The sequence below is a fragment of the Odocoileus virginianus genome, chromosome 10 (genome assembly GCF_023699985.2).
Source record: "Odocoileus virginianus isolate 20LAN1187 ecotype Illinois chromosome 10, Ovbor_1.2, whole genome shotgun sequence".
NCBI classification, from domain to species: Eukaryota; Metazoa; Chordata; class Mammalia; order Artiodactyla; family Cervidae; genus Odocoileus; species Odocoileus virginianus.
In genome coordinates, this window is record NC_069683.1 from 613,009 (window position 1) to 633,332 (window position 20,324).

Genomic DNA, 20,324 nt, shown 5'->3' on the forward strand with positions numbered 1-20,324 from the left:
TACTGTCTTCCAGATCAAAAGCAGCACGGGTGTGAACATCGTCAAGAGTCGTTCTGGCAGGCACAGGGACACTCATCCTGACTGCAGAACTGACTGCCGTGTCCGCCCCGGAACAAAGTGCCTCGTTCTGCTAAGTGTTTCTGAACAGCTTTTATTTTCTGCTTACTTCCCCCTAAAATTTATATTATATACATGTATATTGGCCTGAGGTGATTGTCCCTCAACTGATCCTGCCCAGTGATCACAAAGAGATCTGGGACTTTGATCTTCTGGGGAGAATGCTCATCTTCTTTCTGACAGACCTGCTAGAATGGTTACCTTGTGTTCTAACAGTCTTCTCTGAAAAGGAGATGAGTCCTTAGGATATTTCTTCAAAGACTACAGTTTCACGTTAAGATGGACAGGTACTATTGTGGTTAAATTAGCTCCTTGTTCTTGGTGGGTGGGCATTGAGGAGAGGGGAGTTGGAACACCAAGCCAAGATGGTTAGAGCTTCTTGTATATATGCATATAAGACCAGGACAGTGATATAACTTTCACAGACCTGGTTCTTTGCTCTTTGCTCAGTCACTCAGTCATGTCTGACTCTTTGCAATCCCATGGACTGTAGCCTTCCAGGCTACTCTGTCCATGAGATTTTCCAGACAAGAATACCGGAGTGAGTTGTTACCTCCTACTCCAGAGTCTTTGCTGTTTAGATGATGACAAAGTATAAATTCACACAGGAAGGTTATTATTAATATAAGGAAACTAACTTGAAATAGACAATAAACTAACAAGAAATAGAAATAGACAGCTAACAGAACTAGACAGCATAGAGAATTTATAAGCCAAGAAAACTATGGAAATATATCTGATTTGATCTCGATTGCTCTAAAGATATTAAGTTCAAGAGTAAAATTCCTCTGAACCATCCTAGGATTTTCTTTCAATTCTTCTTTTTTAGTTTGGCATGAGAAAGAACTTATCTATTTCTGTAATGGAGAATGGGTCAGATTGAAGTCGGTATCTAAGGCTGATGGAGGTATCCACCTATCATAACATTTTTCTTTCCCTCCCTTTTTTCTTTTATTTCTTCATGGAATCTGCTCCTCTTTAGAAGGTATTTGAGATTGTGATAATAGTCCCCTCCCTGCTGGAAGCCTGCATCGCCCGCTCTCTCTCTGTGTTTGGGTGCAAAGTGACCTGTTTTGTCATCAGGGAAATTTTCGGGACCTGATTGGGGTTCAAATGAGTTGAGTCTGTGTTTTTGTTTCTCTCACTGTCTCTATCTAATGTAGTGTCCTGGATGTGATCCTATGGTATAAAAAGGACACTAGGTAAAAAATTATCTGTAATGTATGGGCTTTAATTAATGGTAATGAATCAGTATTGGTTTCGTACTGATGGTGAGTCTGTGTTTTTATTTCCTCTCACTGTCTCTATCCTCCTCTTCAGACTAATGAGCAGGTTCAGTTCAGTTCAGTTGCTCAGTTATGTCTGACTCTTTGCGATCCCGTGAACCACAGCATGCCAGGCCTCCAAGTCCATCACCAACTCCCGGAGTTTACTCAAACTCATGTCCATTGAGTCAGTGATGCCATCCAACCATCTCATCCTCTGTCGTCCCCTTCTCCTCCCGCCTTCAATCTTTCCCAGCATCAGGGTCTTTTCCAATGAGTCAACTCTTCGCATCAGTTGGCCAAAGTATTGGAGTTTCAGCCTCAGCAATAGTCCTTCCAATGAACACCCAGGACTGATCTCCTTTAGGATGGACTGGTTGGATCTCCTTGCAGTCCAATGGACTCTCAAGAGTCTTGTCCAACACCACAGTTCAAAAGCATCAATTCTTTGGCACTCAGCTTTCTTTAGAGTCCAACTCTCACATCCATACATGACCACTGGAAAAACCACAGCCTTGACTAGACAGACCTTTGCTGACAAAGTAATGTCTCTGCTTTTTAATATGCTGTCTAGGTTGGTCATAACTTTCCTTCCAAGGAGTAAGCGTCTTTTAATATCATGGCTGCAATCACCATCTGCAGTGATCTTGGAGCAAAGAAAAATAAAGTCAGGAAGCAAAGTGAGGAAAAGATGGCTAGGTATGTGAGTTCCTCCTGGAACTGGAGGAGACAGCAGGACACAAAAATAGAACTATGTCCGATGTTCCCAGAGCCTCTTAGCTCCTGTTGTATGTTGGTTTTTGTCTAGCAAGGAGCCTACATCCCTGAAGGAAGGGATATTCATCTCTTAGGTCCCAGGATACAGAAAAGAGGTAGGGGTTCCCTGAATAATTGGGGATCCTTTTGGCTGAGGACATATGTGTCTAATGATACATATTGTTCTCAATTTCCACAGGTGGTGATTATCCAGTCAACGAATGGCAATGTGCTAACAGTAATAGACAATAGACCCTTATGAGCATGTTTATGAGAAGCTGAAGTTTGAGTAGAATAGTTCTTGATTTTTAAAAAAAAAATTCCTCATTTTGTATCCCTGTGTGGATAATAATTTGCCCATCTGAAAGTGTCTAGTCTGTGCACGGGAACAGAGTTACACAAACTTGAGGAAAATATGTTTCTCCTTCTGTTGACACTGATTGTGATTTTGAATTTCATCCTCCTATCATCCTCAACTGATCCGATGACTTATTGTAACTTTTAAAGGAACGATGACACACACAGAGAAATGAATAAATCATGGGTGTAACAGTTGACACATTTCAAAATGCTTGGGAAGTGAACATCCTCAAGAGACCAGCACCTATTTCAATGAATAGAAAATTACCAAATTCCAGAAGATGGTGGTTTCCCCTTCCACTCACTGAGATCTCCCAGGATAAAGGCTATCTTGACTTTTGACACCATTATGAATTTTGTCTGTTTTTAAATTTTGTAAAAGGGATCTTATGATGTGTATACCTTTGGGTCTGACACCTTTATTTTAATATATTTGTGAATGTCATTCATGCTGTTCAAACAAGCATGAGGTAATGTCTGTTTGCTTATATCACTGCAAAATATTCTTTTGTAAGAATTCAAATTTACCTATTTAAGTATTTATGAATATTTGAGATGCTTCTATTTGGGACTAGTGTTACCATGGAAATTTTATACATATACTTTGATACATACATGTGTAAAATTTCCCTGGGTGTGTATATAGTAGTGGAATTGCTAATTCATTTTCAAAGTGTTTGTGCATGCCTTCCAGCAGTACCTAAGAGTTCCATTATTGTATATCTTCACCAAGACTTGGTATTGTGTGATTTCTCACTTTAGTCATTAAACTGTAGTTGTAGAATACTGTAATCCTTTTAATAGTATTTACTTTTATAACATCTTTAAGTTCAGTACAATCACTCAATCGTGTCTGACTCTTTGCGACCCCATGGACTGCAGCACACCAGGCCTCCTGGTCCATCACCAACTCCCAGAGTTTACTCAAGCTCGTGGCCATTGAGTTGGTGATGCCATCCATCCATCTCATCCCCTGTCGTCACCTTTTCCTCCTGCCTTCAATCTTTCCCAGCATCAGGGTCTTTTCAAATGAGTCAGCATCAGGTCTTCACATCAGGTGGCCACAGTACTGGAGTTTCAGCTTCAGCATCAGTCCTTCCAATGAATATTCAGGACTGATTTCCTTTAGGATGGACTGGTTGGATTTCCTTGCAGCCCAAGAGACTCTCAAGAGCCTTCTCCAACACTGCAGTTCAAAAGCATCAATTCTTCGGCGCTCAGCTTTCTTTATAGTCCAACTCACATCCATACATGACCACTGAAAAAACCATAGGTTTGACTAGACAGACATTTCTTGGCAAAGTAATGTCTCTGCTTTTTAATATGCTGTCTAGGTTGGTCATAACTTTCCTTCCGAGGAGTAAACGTCTTTTAATTTCATAGCTGCAGTCACCATCTGCAGTGATTTTGGAGCCACCCCCCCCAAAAAAAAAAGTCTGCCACTGTTTCCACTCTTTCCCCATCTATTTCCCATGAAGTGATGGGACCAGATGCCATAATCTTAGTTTTCTGAATGTTGAGCTTTAAGCCAACTGTTTCACTCTCCTCTTTCACTATCCTCTTTCACTTTCATCAAGAGGCTTTTTAGTTCTTCTTCACTCTCTGCCATAAGGGTGGTATCATCTGCATATCTGAGGTGATTGATATTTCTCCTGGCAATCTTGATTCCAGCTTGTGCTTCTCCCAGCCCAGCATGTCTCAAGATGTACTCTGCATATAAGTTAAATAAGCAGGGTGGCAATATACAGCCTTGATGTACTCCTTTTCCTATTTGGAACCAGTCTGTTGTTCCATGTCCAGTTCTAACTATTGCTTCCTGACCTGCGTACAGGTTTCTCAAGAGGCAGGTCAGGTGGTCTGGTATTCCCATCTCTTTCAGAGTTTTCCACAGTTTATTGTGGTCCACACAGTCAAAGGCTTTGACATAGTCAATAAAGCAGAAATATATGTTTTTCTGGAACTCTCTTGATTTTTCAATGATCCAGCAGATGTTGGCAATTTGATCTCTGGTTCCTCTGCCTTTTATAAAACCAGCTTGAACATCTGAAGTTCACACTTCGTGTATTGTTGAAGCCTGGCTTGGAGAATTTTGAGCATTGCTTTACTAGTGTGTGAGATGAGTGCAATTGTGTGGTAGTTTGAGCATTCTTTCGGATTGCCTTTCTTAGGGATTGGAATGAAAACTGACCTTTTCCAGTCCTGTGGCCATTGCTGACTTTTCTAGATTTGCTGGCATATTGAGTGCAGCACTTTCACAGCATCATCTTTCAGGATTTGAAATAGCTCAACTGGAATTCCATCACCTCCACTAGCTTTGCTCATAGTGATGCTTCCTAAGGCCCACTTGACTTCACATTCCAGGATGTCTGGCTCTAGGTGAGTGACCACACCATCGTGATTATCTGGGTCATGAAGATCTTTTTTGTACAGTTCTTCTGTGTATTCTTGCCACCTCTTCTTAATCTCTTCTGCTTCTGTTAGGTCGCTACCATTTCTGTCCTTTATTGAGCCCAACTTTGCATGAAATGTTCCCTTGGTATCTCTAATTTTCTTTAAGAGATCTCTAGTCTTTCCCATTCTATTGTTTTCCTCTATTTCTTTGCATTGATCGCTGAGGAAGGCTTTCTTCTCTCTCCTTGCTATTCTTTGGAACTCTGCATTCAAATGGGTGTATCTTTCCTTTTCTCCTTTGCTTTTTGCTTCCCTTTTTATCACAGCTATTTTTAAGGCCTCCTCAGACAGCCATTTTGCTTTTTTGCATTTCTTTTTCTGGGGGACGGACTTGATTCCTGTCTCCTGTACAATGTCACCAACCTCTGTTCATTGGGCATTCTATCAGATCTAGTCCCTTAAATCTATTTCTCACTTCTACTGTATAGTCATAAGGGATTTGTATGACCTCAGTCAAATCCCTGAATTGTCTAGTGGTTTTCTCCACTTTCTTCAATTTAAATCTGAATTTGGCAATAAGGAGTTCATGATCTGAGCCACAGTCAGCTCCCAGTCTTGTTTTTGCTGACTGTATAGAGCTTCTCCATCTTTGGCTGCAAAGAATATAATCAATCTGATTTCGGTGTTGACCATCTGGTGATGTCCATGGGTAGAGTCTTCTCTTGTGTTGTTGGAAGAGGGTGTTTGCTATGACCAGTGCATTCCCTTGGCAAAACTCTATTACCCTTTGCCCTGCTTCATTCTGTACTCCAAGGCCAAATTTGCCTGTTACTCCAGGTGTTTCTTGACTTCCTACTTTTGCATTTCAGTCCCCTATAATGAAAAGGACATCTTTTTTGGGTGTTAATTCTAGAAGGTCTGGTAGGCCTTCATAGAACTGTTCAACTTCAGCTTCTTCAGCATTACTGGTTGGGGCAGAGGCTTGGATTACTGTGATATTGAATGGTTTGCCTTGGAAATGAACAGAGATCATTCTGTCTTTTTTGAGATTGCATCCATGTACTGAATTTCAGACTCTTTTGTTGACTGTGATGGCTACTCCATTTCCTCTAAGGGATTCCTGCCCATAGTAGTAGATATAATGGTCATCTAAGTTAAATTCACCCATTCCAGTCCATCTTAGTTTGCTGATTCCTAGAATGTCAACATTCACCCTTGCCAACTCCTGTTTGACCACTTCCAACTTGCCCTGATTCATGGACCTAACATTCCAGGTTCCTATGCAATATTGCTCTTTACAGCATTGGATCTTGTTTCTATCACCAGTCCTATCCACGACTGGGTGTTGTTTTTGCTTTGGATGCATCCCCTCATTCTTTCTGGAGTTATTGCTCCACTGATCTCCAGTAGCATATTGGGCACCTACTGACCTGGGGGTTTCATCTTTCAGTGTCCTGTCTTTTTGCCTTTTCATACTGTTCATGGGGTTCTCAAGGCAGGAATACTGAAGTGGTTTGCCATTCCCTTCTCCAGTGGACCACATTCTGTCAGACCTCTCCACCATGACCTGTCCATCTTGGGTAGCCCCACATGGCATGGCTTAGTTTCACTGAGTTAGACAAGGCTGTGGTCCTGTGATCAGATTGGCCTGTTGTCTGTGACTGGTTTCAGTCTGTCTGCCCTCTCATGCCCTCTCTCAGCGCATACCGTCTTACTTGGGTTTCTCTTACCTCGGACGTGGGGTGTCTCTTCACGGCTGCTCCAGCAAAGCACAGCCACTGCTCCTTACCTTGGACGTGGGATAGCTCCTCTCGGCCACCGCCCCTGACCTTGGATGTGGGGTAGCTTCTCTCCAAGTTCATATAACAGAATTGATTTTCTCTCCACAGTGGAATCAGGACAACTTATTTCTACTTTGAGACAGCAGGAGAGCTATGTCTCTGAAGCTTTAAGGCTCTTCTAAAGAGTTCACGTGATTGGGTCAAGCTCATCCAGGAAAATGCTATTTTTGATCAACTCAGAGGCAACTGATGAGTGACCTACTCACAGGAGGGACAGCCCATCCTCTACACAGGTCCACCCGGAACTCACGAGGAGGGAATTATACAGGAGCATGGGTCACCTGGGGCTACCTTAGAATTCTGCCAGCCACGATGGGTAAAGAAAGGCTATTTTTCTCCATCCTTGTTACCTCAAAAGGCATCCCCTCTTGGTCCAGATTGGAGAATACTTCATGGCGCAGAGGGTCCCGGAGACTGCCAGATGTTACTCCGTCATCCGATGAGAGGACCCTTCCCTGGGCCTCTGAAGAAAGTCGGGGTCTCAGACTCCTCTGTCGGTGCGGGCGCACCTCTCTTACCTTGAGACCTGCTCAGATGCTCCTGACTGCTAAGCAGAAAGAACGTGAGACAGGGAGGGTTAGGAAGTGGGAGCAGAGAGAGCACAGGCGCTAGGATGAGTAGGGGAAGGATTACTTAAAGAATTAGGGGTTCCACAGTGAGAAAATGGACATTAAACCCCCAAGACATGTTCATTAACTTCCTCACCCAAAAGCCCAGGTGTAGACCTGGGCTGCCCAAAGTCAAATGGCAGATCAGTAATTGTCTAGGGAGATCATTTTCTGTTCCTTTCCTACACCATTCTGTTCATCTTAATTCCTTTTGGGGCTTGCATGCTGCACCTCAGCCTTCAACCCCACAGTGCTTCCTCATAGAAGAGAGATCGACTAATTATGTCAGCTTTGTTAGTGACCTTTTGCATTTTAAGACCCTAGAAGGTAGTGTTTCTCAGCAATTTCTATTGATTTTGTGATTTTGCTAAGGGAGGCGTTTCGTTTCCATAAAGAGAAGCATGTGCACATGGGGACGGACTCTTTTGTAGCGCTCTTGTCACGATATCTGTGCCTGTGTTTCCTTCTGCTCCTAGAGTCATTTCGCAGTAGGAAACGCTGCTCCCACTAACCCCCCGGGACAGAGCTGGGGAGTGTGCACCCCAAGGAGCAGTGGCTCTGGGGCATGCAATGCCTGGTCCTCATCTCGTTCTGGTCCTCCCATCCTTCCTCTCCCCGCCTCAGACACTCCAGTTCACACTGAGTTTGTGGAGGAAGGACCAGCATTTTCGTTAGTTTCCGATGATTCCTACCATCCTGCGTCAGTAGGGTTTTTGCAGCGCTGCAGTCACGGCAAGCAGATCAGTGATTTGGGTGTGCCGCTGCCGTCAGCAGGAACACCCTGGTTTGAAAGAAGCGCTCTGTTTTCCAGCGATGCTCTGCTTCACCCGGTGTGTTGGGCATCATTGTCCACGTGTAAGATGGGTCCACATGGAAGCCCACGGCAGCAGCTGCCGCATCTCATGCCAAAGGCATCACCCGAGGTTCTTCTTCGCTCTAGCCTGATCTAAGGAATACTTGAGAAACTCAACTAAATAGACCTCGAGACTGAATTCAGAGAAGAAAGCATTGACTCTAATAATGACGAGACTGTGTAGATAGGAAAGAGAAGCCCTGGGGTTGTTTGGCTGACTCACCTACGACATTTCTGTTGATTCCACAGGTTGTGTTCATTCTGCCAGCAAATTCTCACACAGCAGAGACAGCATCTCCTGCACCTTTGACAAGAGGTTTGATGCCACCAGATCAACAGAAAAGTGTTCCAGAAAACCTATCCCCACAGTAATGGAAGAACTATACTTGGAGAGTACCAGGATCTTGTAATCATATATATATATATATGAATCATGTCCTTATTTTCTCCAAGAACTCAACAACTGATTTAACTAGCTCTTTATAAACAATAGGAGACATTAAAAAAATAACCATGCATTTAATGAGTCAATGTCACTCCCTCTTTTCTCAGATATATATGTATATTTTTCTTGTAATATATTTATATCCATTCATCTTGGTTCCTTAAGTTGGTTCCTTGGTTCCTTAGGGATCCTTAGCTTTCCATACATTAGCTTTTCGAATTATGCTTTAATACACATGGAAATGCAGATGTCTGAGATATTGTGTTCCTTTTCTTTGAATATATATAGATCATTCTTGAACAACACAGGATGCTTTGAACTGTGGTGCTGGAGAAGACTCTTGCGAGTCCCTTGGACAGAAAGGAGATCAAAGCGTACAATTCTAAAGGAAATCAACCCTGAATATTCATTGGAAGGACTGATACTGAAGCTGAAGCTCCAATACTTTGACTACCTGATGTGAAGAGCCACCTCACTGGAAAAAACCCTAATACTCGGGGCAATTGAGGGCAGGAGAAGGGGACGACAGAGGATGAGATGTCTGGATGGCATCACCGACTCAGGGGACATGCATTTGAGCAAACTCCTAGAGACAGTGGAGGACAGAGGACCTGGCGTGCTGCGGTCCCTGGGACAGCAGAGTCTGGCAGGACTTACCAGCTGAAGAATAGCCATGTGGAAAGGATGAGAAAATTCGCATCACTTAGAACAGTGCCTAGCAGGCACTTCACCGCGCTCTCCAGTCCTTCTCTCCCCTTCTATCTTTGCTGCCTTGCTTCCTAGACGGCAAAGCTAGTCCCCTGCTTCCACCACCTGACTCCTTTATTTTCTCCAAAGATCTCAGCCCTCTCCGCTACGCCCTACCCAGCCCCACCACCAGCCCCACTCAAGTGAGTTTCTGGTAAACTCCTGCAAGGCCTAGCAGAGGAAAGCAGTACAGTGAGCCCCCTACACACGGACCTTCACATCGCCGACTTTTACAAGGTGAGAGTGTGTTCACACGTCCAATCCTGTTGGTTTACGAGGCTCAGGACCTGAACGTAGACCATTACAGGAAGGCTGCCGCAGCCGTTCAGATTGCAGTCCAGCGCTGCCGCCTCATCTGAGACGGGGAAGAGAGAGCCACACGGCCCTGGATCGTTTTTCTCAAGAGGGTAGATGTGGAACTGAATCCAGCAGGGAACCAGGACCCGTGCCGTCAAGGTCAGGCGTGAACACACCTGCAGCTCGCCCCCCGTCTCCTACCACTGCCCACCCTGCAGCTCTGCCGTCTCCCCCTCCTCCCCCTCCTCCGTCAGTGACTCTCCCCGCCTGTTCGCTCGGTGCCAGCCTCCGTGTGCCAGCTGCTGTTCACTGTATTACAGTAATTTCCAAGGTACTCTATGGTAAGGTTAAAAAGTTTTATTTTTTGTGTTTGTTTTTCATGTATTATTTATGTGAAAAGTATTATAAATTCATTACCATACAGTACTATATATCAGGGGCTTCCCTGAAAGGTCAGCTGGTAAAGAATCCACCTGCAATGCAGGAGACCCCGGTTCGATGGGTTGGGAAGATCCCCTGGAGAAGGGAAACGCTACCCACTCCAGTAGAATCCCATGGACTGTATATGTTGGAAAGTTTGCATCTCAGTCCTTTTCATCTTGTTGTTTAGGCGCTAAGTCATGTCCACCAGGCTCCTCTGTCCATGGACTTCCCAGGCAAGAATACTGGAGTGGGCTGCCATTTCCTTCTCCAGGGGTCTCCCGACAGAGGGACTGACCTGTGTCTCCTGCTTGACGGTGGATTCTTTACCACTGAGCCACTGAGGCAGCCTCTTTCACTCTTAGATAACAATAAGTGTTCCATCTGCTTTCTGGAAGCTGCACGTACACACTTGTGTGCATGCACACGGGCATACACGCACACACAGGCAAACTACCACCACAAATGAGGGTGCAGGTGGAACAATACAGAAACCTAAGAGGCCCCACCTGTTGAGTTTTGCAACCTACAGGGTCCAGGATACTTTTTACAACTGCCCAGCAGATGGCAGCAAAGGAAGGGCCGTTTTCTCTGACCCGGCCTCGGGAGGCACGGTGAAGCTGGTGACTCACGGTCCATCTGCGGGTAACGGGACTTAAGCAGGAAGGGCGCTCTGCCCAGTTTCATCTGAGGCCCAGGGACAGAAGATAACACAGCGTCATACCAAACAGAGGCGGTGGGATGGCTGTGCCCCGGGAACAGGCCATTTTCAGATTTGACTTTTCTGGAGCAGTATTTTATTATCAATATTTAGAATTGCTTACACATGGATGATAAAGGGTAGATGACAGTTCAGCTGTTTAAAGGCTTCTCCAGACCGTGTTCTTCCTTATGGCCTGCACCTGGGGAGGCCACTTCCATCACCCCATTCTTGCCACTGACAATCACTCCCAATTTACAACATGAAATGCATTCACCCAGGAAAAAACTACAAAAGAATAGCCAGGTGGTTTTCTCAACTCGCCCAGAAAATAAATTCGAGGACTGAGAAGGAACCAAGAGAATGACATAAGAAACAGACTCTTATCTGAAAGGGCTTCCCAGGTGGAGCTAGCGGTAAAGGACCCGCCTGCCAAAGCAGGAGAGACAGGAGACCAGGGTTCGTTCTCTGGGTCGGGAAGATCCACTGGAGGAGGTCATGGCAACCCACCCCACTGTTCTTGCTTGCAGAATCCCATGGACAGAGGAGGAGGCTGGAGGAGGACAGTCCATGGGCCGCAGAGTCAGACACCACTGAAGCGACCTAGCACACACACACACATATCGTTTGAAAACTTTGCTGCCGAATTCCCCTGGAAGAAACTTACTGGAGTTCTGTGGGGCTTTACCCCTCCTCAAGGCTGGGCTCGGTGAGACAGGCCGCCGCAGGACCACGTGGGGGTCTAGCGTAGATCGTCACCGTGGACGTGAGTCTAGCGCGCTGGGAGGAACCAAAACAGGCCACGGCTGGGGCTTCTAACTCTGTTAGAAGCCAACGCTGCAGGACCCATCGCCACAGCCTTAGAGGTTTGAAACAGCACAAGAAACTGGCTGTGGCTGACAGGCTTCTCTGCTTCTCACAAGGCTGCAGACAAGGCATTGGCAGGGTTTCGATCTCAACTGAGTCTTGGCTGGAGAAGGATTCACTCTCAAGCTTCCCCCGTTGTGGACAGAATCCGGTTCCTTGTAGCTGTAGGACCAAGGGCCCCGTGTTCCCGCTGGCGGTCTGTGCAGGCTGTTGGCTAAGGCCGCCCTCAACGCCTAAAGGCGTCCCCAGCTCCCTGCCACGTGGAGGCCCCAGCACGGCTGCCTGCTTCCTCAGAGCCGGCCGTGGAGAGGAAGAGACCCCGGCGGCTTCCCTTGCGGGTCAGGGCTTACGAAACTGCCTATTAATGCAGGCGACTGGGTTGGGAGCCCGGGTCTCGGAAGGTTCCAGACGCCGCAGGGCAACCTAGGCCGTGTGCCACAGCTGATGAGCCCGTAAGCCACGAGGACCGTGCCAGGAGACGCTGGCACAGTGGGAGGCCGGAGCGCCGCGACGAGTGCGGGGCCCCACCTGCCGCACACACCTCCTGACCCCTTGGCCATTCGCTACTTACTCAGAGCGAGTCACGGGTCTCGCTGTCCATAGTCGAGGGGAAGCTTTCCCCAAAGGGCCGAGCGCCAGGAGGCAGGGGCCATCAGAGCACCCCAGAGGCTGTCTGCCTCCACTTAGCAGGAGAGGAAGGTCGGCCCGGGATAGCCTCCCGCCACAGTAAGCCACGGGAGGAGAAACACCTGGGTGGTCTTAGACTTTGCCCAGAAGGACATTAGGAGGAGAAGACCTGGAAGAGACAGAGGCTGGAAAATGCCGACGGACACTCAGGGTGGGACGTGGGAGGAGCTGCGAGCACTGAGTGAGTGGATTAGAATAACGGGATGCACAGCCAAGGAATCCCAGCAGCGGAGCCACAAAGCCATCAGCTCTACCAGCTGGATGGCAGGCTGGGGAGCCCCCGTCCAGGGGGCACTTCCTGCCCTCAGCTGTCCTTGTCCTGCCCTGCACGCCGCAAGGGCCGGAAAGCCGTCTCAGCAAGCTGGAGACGATGCTGAAAACAGCACCACCCTCTCCTCCCCGTGGCGGGAGCTGTCTCAAGCTGCTCCAACTTCCCTGTAAATGACCGGCTTTCTATTCTTGCATAAGACAGTACAGTTTAATGCTGAGGTGACGGGAATTCTCCACTTGCTGACAGTAACTTATCTTAGATTTTAAACAGAAAGTTGAGGAGAACCTCACTGAGGGGTTTACGAAGGACAGTTGTGGGGAAAGAATGAGGTCGTTTTCTTTGGATTCTGTGAGCCCAGCTTATTCAATTACAAGTTGCAAAGGTTCTGAAAACCCAAATAGGAGAAAAAGCAGTATATTATTTTTGTGTTCTTCATATTGCCTATATTCATGCTTTAGGAATTCAGCTATTAAATTCCTTAACACTGTGTGATACTCCTTAAAAATCAAATGGGAATTTTCAAGGGCTCTGTCTTAGAAAAAGTGTTCTACCCCTAAATTCCATCCTTCAAGAGCCATAATTGTAAACCAGTTGTAATATTATTTACTTACTTTAAATAACCCATTTTTTCCCCATTTAATACATACATTTAAAAATAAATCAAATACCACCGTGGTACATTTTTATGCAGTTTTTTTTTATAATAAAAGGTAACCACATATAAATGTAATTTAAATGAAAAAATCATGATAGTTTAAGTAAATATCTGTAACAATGCACCTAGTTGACAAATGACTAGAATAAATGTGATTATAATTGGTTAGAGGTGAAGTGATTTTGTCTGAATATAACTTACTTAAAATGAAGGTGACATTTCATAACAATGTCTCTAAAAATTTGCCCACTTTTCCCTGGTGGCTCAGATGGTAAAAAAAATCAGCCTGCAGTGCAGGAGACCCCTAACCAGTACTGAAAATCTCAAATCACAAGTGGAGCCAGAAGCTTCAAAACATCTTAATCCCGCTATCCCATATGATTTGACATGGGTGTCAAAGAGTCAAATAAATATCACTACAGGGCACTCAAAATAAATAAATAAATAAAGCTGAGTTTGTGTGTTTATACATGCACCCAGAGAGGAAACAAACCAGAGAGGAAATTCATTACTCAGTGAAGGGAAAGTCAGGAGTTTGTCAGCTGGGTCTAAGAAGGACATTTCATACTATTTATGCAGAATAAGGAGACTGAAAACTAAAACTATGCATGGGAAATATGAGTTGTTTAGAAGAAGTCCTGTTAACATAGTTGATAATCATTTATCAGCTTTAGGAGGTTGAGTCAGTTGTAATGAGGCATATTCAGCTTTATTTCCTAGAGATATTTACCTTTTATACTCAAAATTAATTGCTGGCCAAAATGATAGGCAACACTGACAAACAAATTTGGGGTTTTAAAATACCATTAAAATCTGACATAATACAGGTGTTGTATATTTAAAAATGAAAGATACAATTCTTCCAAGTGTATTTTAATAATAATCTGCAAAGTGATGGTAAAATGGCCCCATATCTACTCACTGCTACTAGCTTGTTTAAGAAAATACTTAGGAAGTAGACTTATTAAGTCTTCAAGTTTCATGTCATAATTTTTCAGACATTTTCAACTAAATCTTCAAAGGCAGGTGATTTTGTCAGTTTTGGTCCATTGATGCACCCTGTCGTTCTCAGTTTCGACTGCTATAAAAAAAATACGTCAGACAGTGTGGTATTAACAACAGGTGTAAGTTTCCCACACTTCTGGATGCTGAGAGGTGCAAGGTCAAGATGCCAGCAGATTTGGTGTCCGGAGAGAGTGCTCTTCTTGGTCTGCAGGTACCACCTTCTTGTGTCCTCCGATGGCAGAGAGAGAGAGAGAGTTCTGGTCTCTTCCTGTTTATAAGGACACGAATCACTTCATCTAAAACTGATGGCCTTCCAAAGCTTCCACCTCCTAATACCATGGAAATTGGGGGAGCACAGACATTCAGTCTGTGGAACACAGTCTAGTACAGAAAAGGCACTCAAAAAACTAGTTGCACGAAAAGCAAGGTCCATTATTTTCCATTTGGAAATTTCTTGGAAGGATTACTGTGTCCCTACGCCTCTTCGGGAAGGTTTTCTGTGAAGTTCCATGCCTGACAGAGCTGCTGAGAGCGGTGTGAAAAGCAGCTCCGCCTTCCACAGTGCCCCTGCCCTGTCTGAGCCCGAGCGTGCCAGAGGCGCGGGCGCTCAGCCTGGTCACTGTCGGAGGCAGTCTCACTCTTTGTCCGATTTTGCACCAGTGGACGGTCAGTCCCGGTGGCTGTGTTGATCCAGGCCATTACCAAATAACAATTTGTTCACATCTCACTTGGAAGGAAAGTTTTCACAAAAGGACTGAGTTGAGCTGTCCCAGTCAAGATATACATGTTCAGTTCAGTTCAGTCGCTCAGTCGTGTCCGACTCTATGTGACCCCATGAATCGCAGCACACCAGGCCTCCCTGTCCATCACCAACTCACGGAGTTTACTCAGACTCCTGTCCATTGAATCGGTCATGCCATCCAGCCATCTCATCCTCTGTCGTCCCCTTCTCCTCCTGCCTCCAATCCCTCCCAGCATCAGGGTCTTTTCCAAAGAGTCAGCTCTTCGCATGAGGGGGCCAAAGTATTAGAGTTTCAGCTTCAGCATCAGTCCTTCCAATGAACACCCAGGACTGATCTCCTTCAGGATGGACTGGTTGAATCTCCTTGAAGCCCAAGGGACTCTCAAGAGTCTTCTCCAACACCACATTCCAAAAGCATCAATTTTTCAGCACTCAGCTTTCTTCACAGTCCAACTCTCGCATCCATACATGACCACTGGAAAAACCATAGCCTTGACCAGACAGACCTTTCTTGGCAAAGTAATGTCTCTGCTTTTTAATATGCTATCTAGGTTGGTCATAACTTTCCTTCCAAGGAGTAAGTGTCTTTTAATTTCATGGCTACAGTAACCATCCACACTGATTTTGGAGCCTCCCAAAATAAAGTCTGACACTGTTTCCATTGTCTCCCCATCTATTTCCCATGAGGTGATATTCCCAGATACCATGATCTTAGTTTTCTGAATGTTAAGCTTTAAACCAACTTTTTCACTCTCCTCTTTCACTTTCATCAAGAGGCTTTTTAGTTCCTCTTCACTCTCTGCCATAAGGGTGGTGTCATCTGCATATCTGAGGTGATTGATATTCCTCCCATCAATCTTGTTTCCGGCTTGTGCTTCCTCCAGCCCAGCATTTCTCATGATGTACTCTGCATAGAAGTTAAATAAGCAGGGTGACAATATACAGCCTCGACGTACTCCTTTTCCTATTTGGGACCAGTCTGTTGTTCCATGTCCAGTTCTAACTGTTGCTTCCTGACCTACAAACAGGTTTCTCAAGAGGCAGGTCAGGTGGTCTGGTATTCCCATCTCTTTCAGAATTTTCCACAGTTTATTGTGATCCACACAGTTGAAGGCTTTGACATAGTCAATAAAGCAGAAATAGATGTTTTTCTGGAACTCTCTTGCTTTTTCGATGATCCAGCAGATATTGGCAAGTTGATCTCTGGTTCCTCGGCCTTTTTTAAACCAGCTTGAACATCTGGAAGTTCTTGGTTCACGTATTGCTGAAGCCTGACTTGGGGAATTTTGAGCATTACTTTACTAGCGTGTGAAATGAGTGCAATTGTGTGGTAGTTTGAGCATTCTTTTGGATTGCCTTTCTTAGGTATTGGAATGAAAACTGATCTTTTCCAGTCCTGTGGCCACTGCTGAGTTTTCCAAATTTGCTGGCATATTGAGTGCAGCACTTTCACAGCATCATCTTTCAGGATTTGAAATCGCTCAACTGGAATTCCATCACATCCACTAGCTTTGTTCGTAGTGATGCTTCCTAAGGCCCACTTGACTTCACATTCCAGGATGTCTGGCTCTAGGTGAGTGACCACACCATCGTGATTATCTGGGTCATGAAGATCTTTTTTGTACAGTTCTTCTGTGTATTCTTGCCACTTCTTCTTAATATCTTTTGCTTGTTAGGTTCATACCCTTTCTGTCCTTTATTGAGTCCATCTTTGCATGAAATGTTCCCTTGGTATCTCTAATTTTCTGAAGAGATCTCTAGTCTTTCCCATTCTGTTGTTTTCCTCTATTTCTTTGCAATGATCGCTGAGGAAGGCTTTCTTATCTCTCCTGGCTATTCTTTGGAACTCTGCATTCAAATGGGAATATCTTTCCTTTTCTCCTTTGCTTTTCACTTCTCTTCTTTTCAGAGCTATTTTTAAGGCCTCCTCAGACAGCCATTTTGCCTTTTTGCATTTCTTTTCCATGGGGACGGTCTTGATCCCTGTCTCCTGTACAATGTCACGAACCTCGGTCCACAGTTCATCAAGCTCTCTGTCTATCAGATCTAGTCCCTTAAATATATTTCTCACTTCCACCATATAGTCATAAGGGATTTGATTTAGGTCATACCTGAATGGTCTAGTGGTTTTCCCTACTTTCTTCAGTTTAAGTCTGAATTTGGCAATAAGGAGTTCATGATCTGAGCCACAGTCAGCTCCCGGTCTTAATTTTGCTGACTGTATAGAGCTTCTCCGTCTTTGGCTGCAAAGAATATGATCAATCTGATTTCGGTGTTGACCATCTGGTGATGTCCATGTGTAGAGTCTTCTCTTGTGTTGTTGGAAGAGGGTGTTTGCTATGACCAGTGCATTCTCTTGGCAAAAGTCTATTAACCTTTGCCCTGCTTCATTTCGTACTCCAAGGCCAAATTTGCCTGGAGTGTTTCTTGACTTCCTACTTTTGCATTACAGTCCCCTATAATGAAAAGGACATTTTTTTGGGGGGGTGCTAGTTCTAAAAGGCCCTGTAGGTCTTCATAGAACCGTTCAACTTGAGCTTCTTCAGCGTTACTGGTTGGGGCAGAGGCTTGGATTACCGTGATATTGAATGGTTTGCCTTTGAAATGAACAGAGATCATTCTGTAGATAACCAACAAAGACCTATTGTATAGCACAGGAAGCTATACTCAATATTCTATGATAACCTAAATGAGAAAGGAATCTGGAAAAGAACAGACATGTGCGCACGCGTGACTGAATCACTTTGCTGGACACCTGAAACTAACCAACACTGTTAATCAACTAGATGTCAACATAAAGAAATTTAAAAAAAGAAATACAGCGCCTAATAAAAATATATATTTAAAAAAAAGAAAAGAGGATCAGGAAAGCAAGTTCCCAGCAGTGAGAGCCCTGCAGACTAGTTAGAGTCTGGCCCCTGACCCCTGACTACCTGAATTCAAATTTAGACTCCACAAACTACCACACAGCTGGTAGTAAGTTACATATCTGATATAACTTAGGCTAACAGTCAGGAGACGAAATCTCCCAATGTGAGGGTGGGGTAAAGATCCTTTAACTTTCCTTCTGCCGTCATGATGTGAGATTCTAAGAAGTAGCAGAGAAAACCTATGCATAGAGTCCACATCCGGGCTTCCCAGGTGGTGTGACTGGTAAAGAGCCCGCCTGCCAATGCAGGAGACGTAAGAGACTCGAGTTCAATCCCTGGGTGGGGAAGATCCCCTGGATGAGTCACGGCAACCCACTCCAGTATTGTTGCCTGGAGAATCCCACGGACAGAGGAACCTGCTGGGCTACAGTCCATGGGGTCGGAGAGTGTCGGACAAGACTGAAATGACTTAGCACACACCCAGAGACAGTAACCGAAGTCAGACTCCAAAGAGGTCAGTGAACTATGCCCTAGGGAATCACTCCTGGACAGTAGGCTCTGCATTCCCCATTTCTAGAGAGGAACAAAATCTCAGTCACCTCTGTTCAAGGTCAGTAGAAATCTGAGATGCATGTCACCTGTACTAGGTTCACTGCCGGTTAGAGGGAGGGGATGAGCGGGAAATTGTTAAATGCCTAGGCAGTCAGTTCAGTTGCTCAGTTGTGGCCAACCCTAGACTGCACCTTTAGAGCAAACTTCACAGCAGAAGGTGCTTGCCAGTGCAGAACACCAGGAAATGGTGAAAGGACTGAGTATGTCCAAATCAACACACAAGAGAATCAGAGAGTAAATGTTAAAAAAGAAAAATTCCCCATGGAGACCAGAGATCAATCTAGGGATAAAATACGCTTTTCTATAAAGGAGGTGGGACAAGATACTGGACACGGAATACAGATTTTTCTCAATGTTACTCTATGTCAGACTCGATGCTGGGCACTTTATATGTGACTTTGCGGGACTTCCCTGGTAGTCCAAAGCTTAGGAGTCCACCTACCGATGCAGCAAACCCAGGTTCAATTCCCGATTGGGGAAGATCCCACATGCCACGGAGCCGCTAAGCCTGTGAGTCACAGGGACTACTCTTGAGCCCACGGGCCACGGCCAGAGACGCCACTACAATGAGAACCCCCAGCACTGCCACCAGCAGCAGCCTGCGCACACAGCAGAGACTCGGCGCGGTCAAGGACAACAAATAAACAAATGAACACGGCGTTATGAACGACAATCGTACAAACTCTGGAGACGTTGTATCTCGTTTAACACATGGGGAAACTGACGAGATAACCAACTGATCTTCCTATGAACTCCTACTTAGACTCAGAAGGAGGATGAGAGTATCCCAGATGACTGAGATTCTTCTTTGGCAAATCATTCAAAGCAGATCACAGACCTGGAGAAAGGCCTGGGCCGTGAGGGTTTTCTTTGATGAGGGAGACATTGGTCATGCGGATGAAGACAATGCTGACAAACTGGCAGACTGTCGCCAAGGTGTTGGCCTGGACCTTCTGCTAAGACTTGTCCTGCTGCTTCACCGGCTTGACCCGTGACCTGGGGTGAGTTCCCTCAGCAGTATCGCCTCATTTGAAGTGATTTTTTTTTTTTTAATGGACTAAAGTGATTAAAAAATTGGACTAAAATTTCCCCCAAGCATTTTACAAGTTTCCTACAACCCTCCTGGCTGAGACCTGTTCCTCTCTCAGGGGACAGCCTTGTCAGCCCTGGGGAAGTTAAGAAACATGAAGCACATCCTCCTGTCAGCTGTTGTCACCGGCTGCACATCCCAGAGTCATCCTACCCCCTCCCCTCCTGTTCTCCAAGCAGCCTTCAAAGGAGGTGAAAGTGGCAACAACGTCCCAGCAATGCACGTGTGCTCGGCCACTCAGGCGTGTCCGACCCTGCGACCCCGTGGACTGTAGCCCGCCAGGCTCCTCTGTCCGTGGGATTCTCCAGGCAAGAATACTGGAGCAGCTTGCCATGCCCTCCTCCAGGGGATCTTCGCAACCTGGCGATCAAACCCAGGCTCCCACATTGCAAGTGGATTCTTTACTGACTGAGCAACCAGAGAAGCCCCTGGCAATGCATACCTCCTGGAAAATGAGCTTGCTTTCGGCCCTGATAGCTTTGTCTTTGACTCCAGTCTACTGACATCCTTCCTGAGATGTGCCTGGGCTTTTCTGAGCCTGAACTTAGGAAGATATGAAGCCAGGAAATGAAGAGACATCCAAAGGAAGCAACAAGTGGGCAGTGAGATGCCAAAGGTTGCTTTCACTTTGCCAACAGCCAGGGCAGTGGGGAAATATATCAGTTCTCCCAAGTTCAAAATTAATATCATTATTATCACAAGTTATGGAATGCCTACATTCTGTA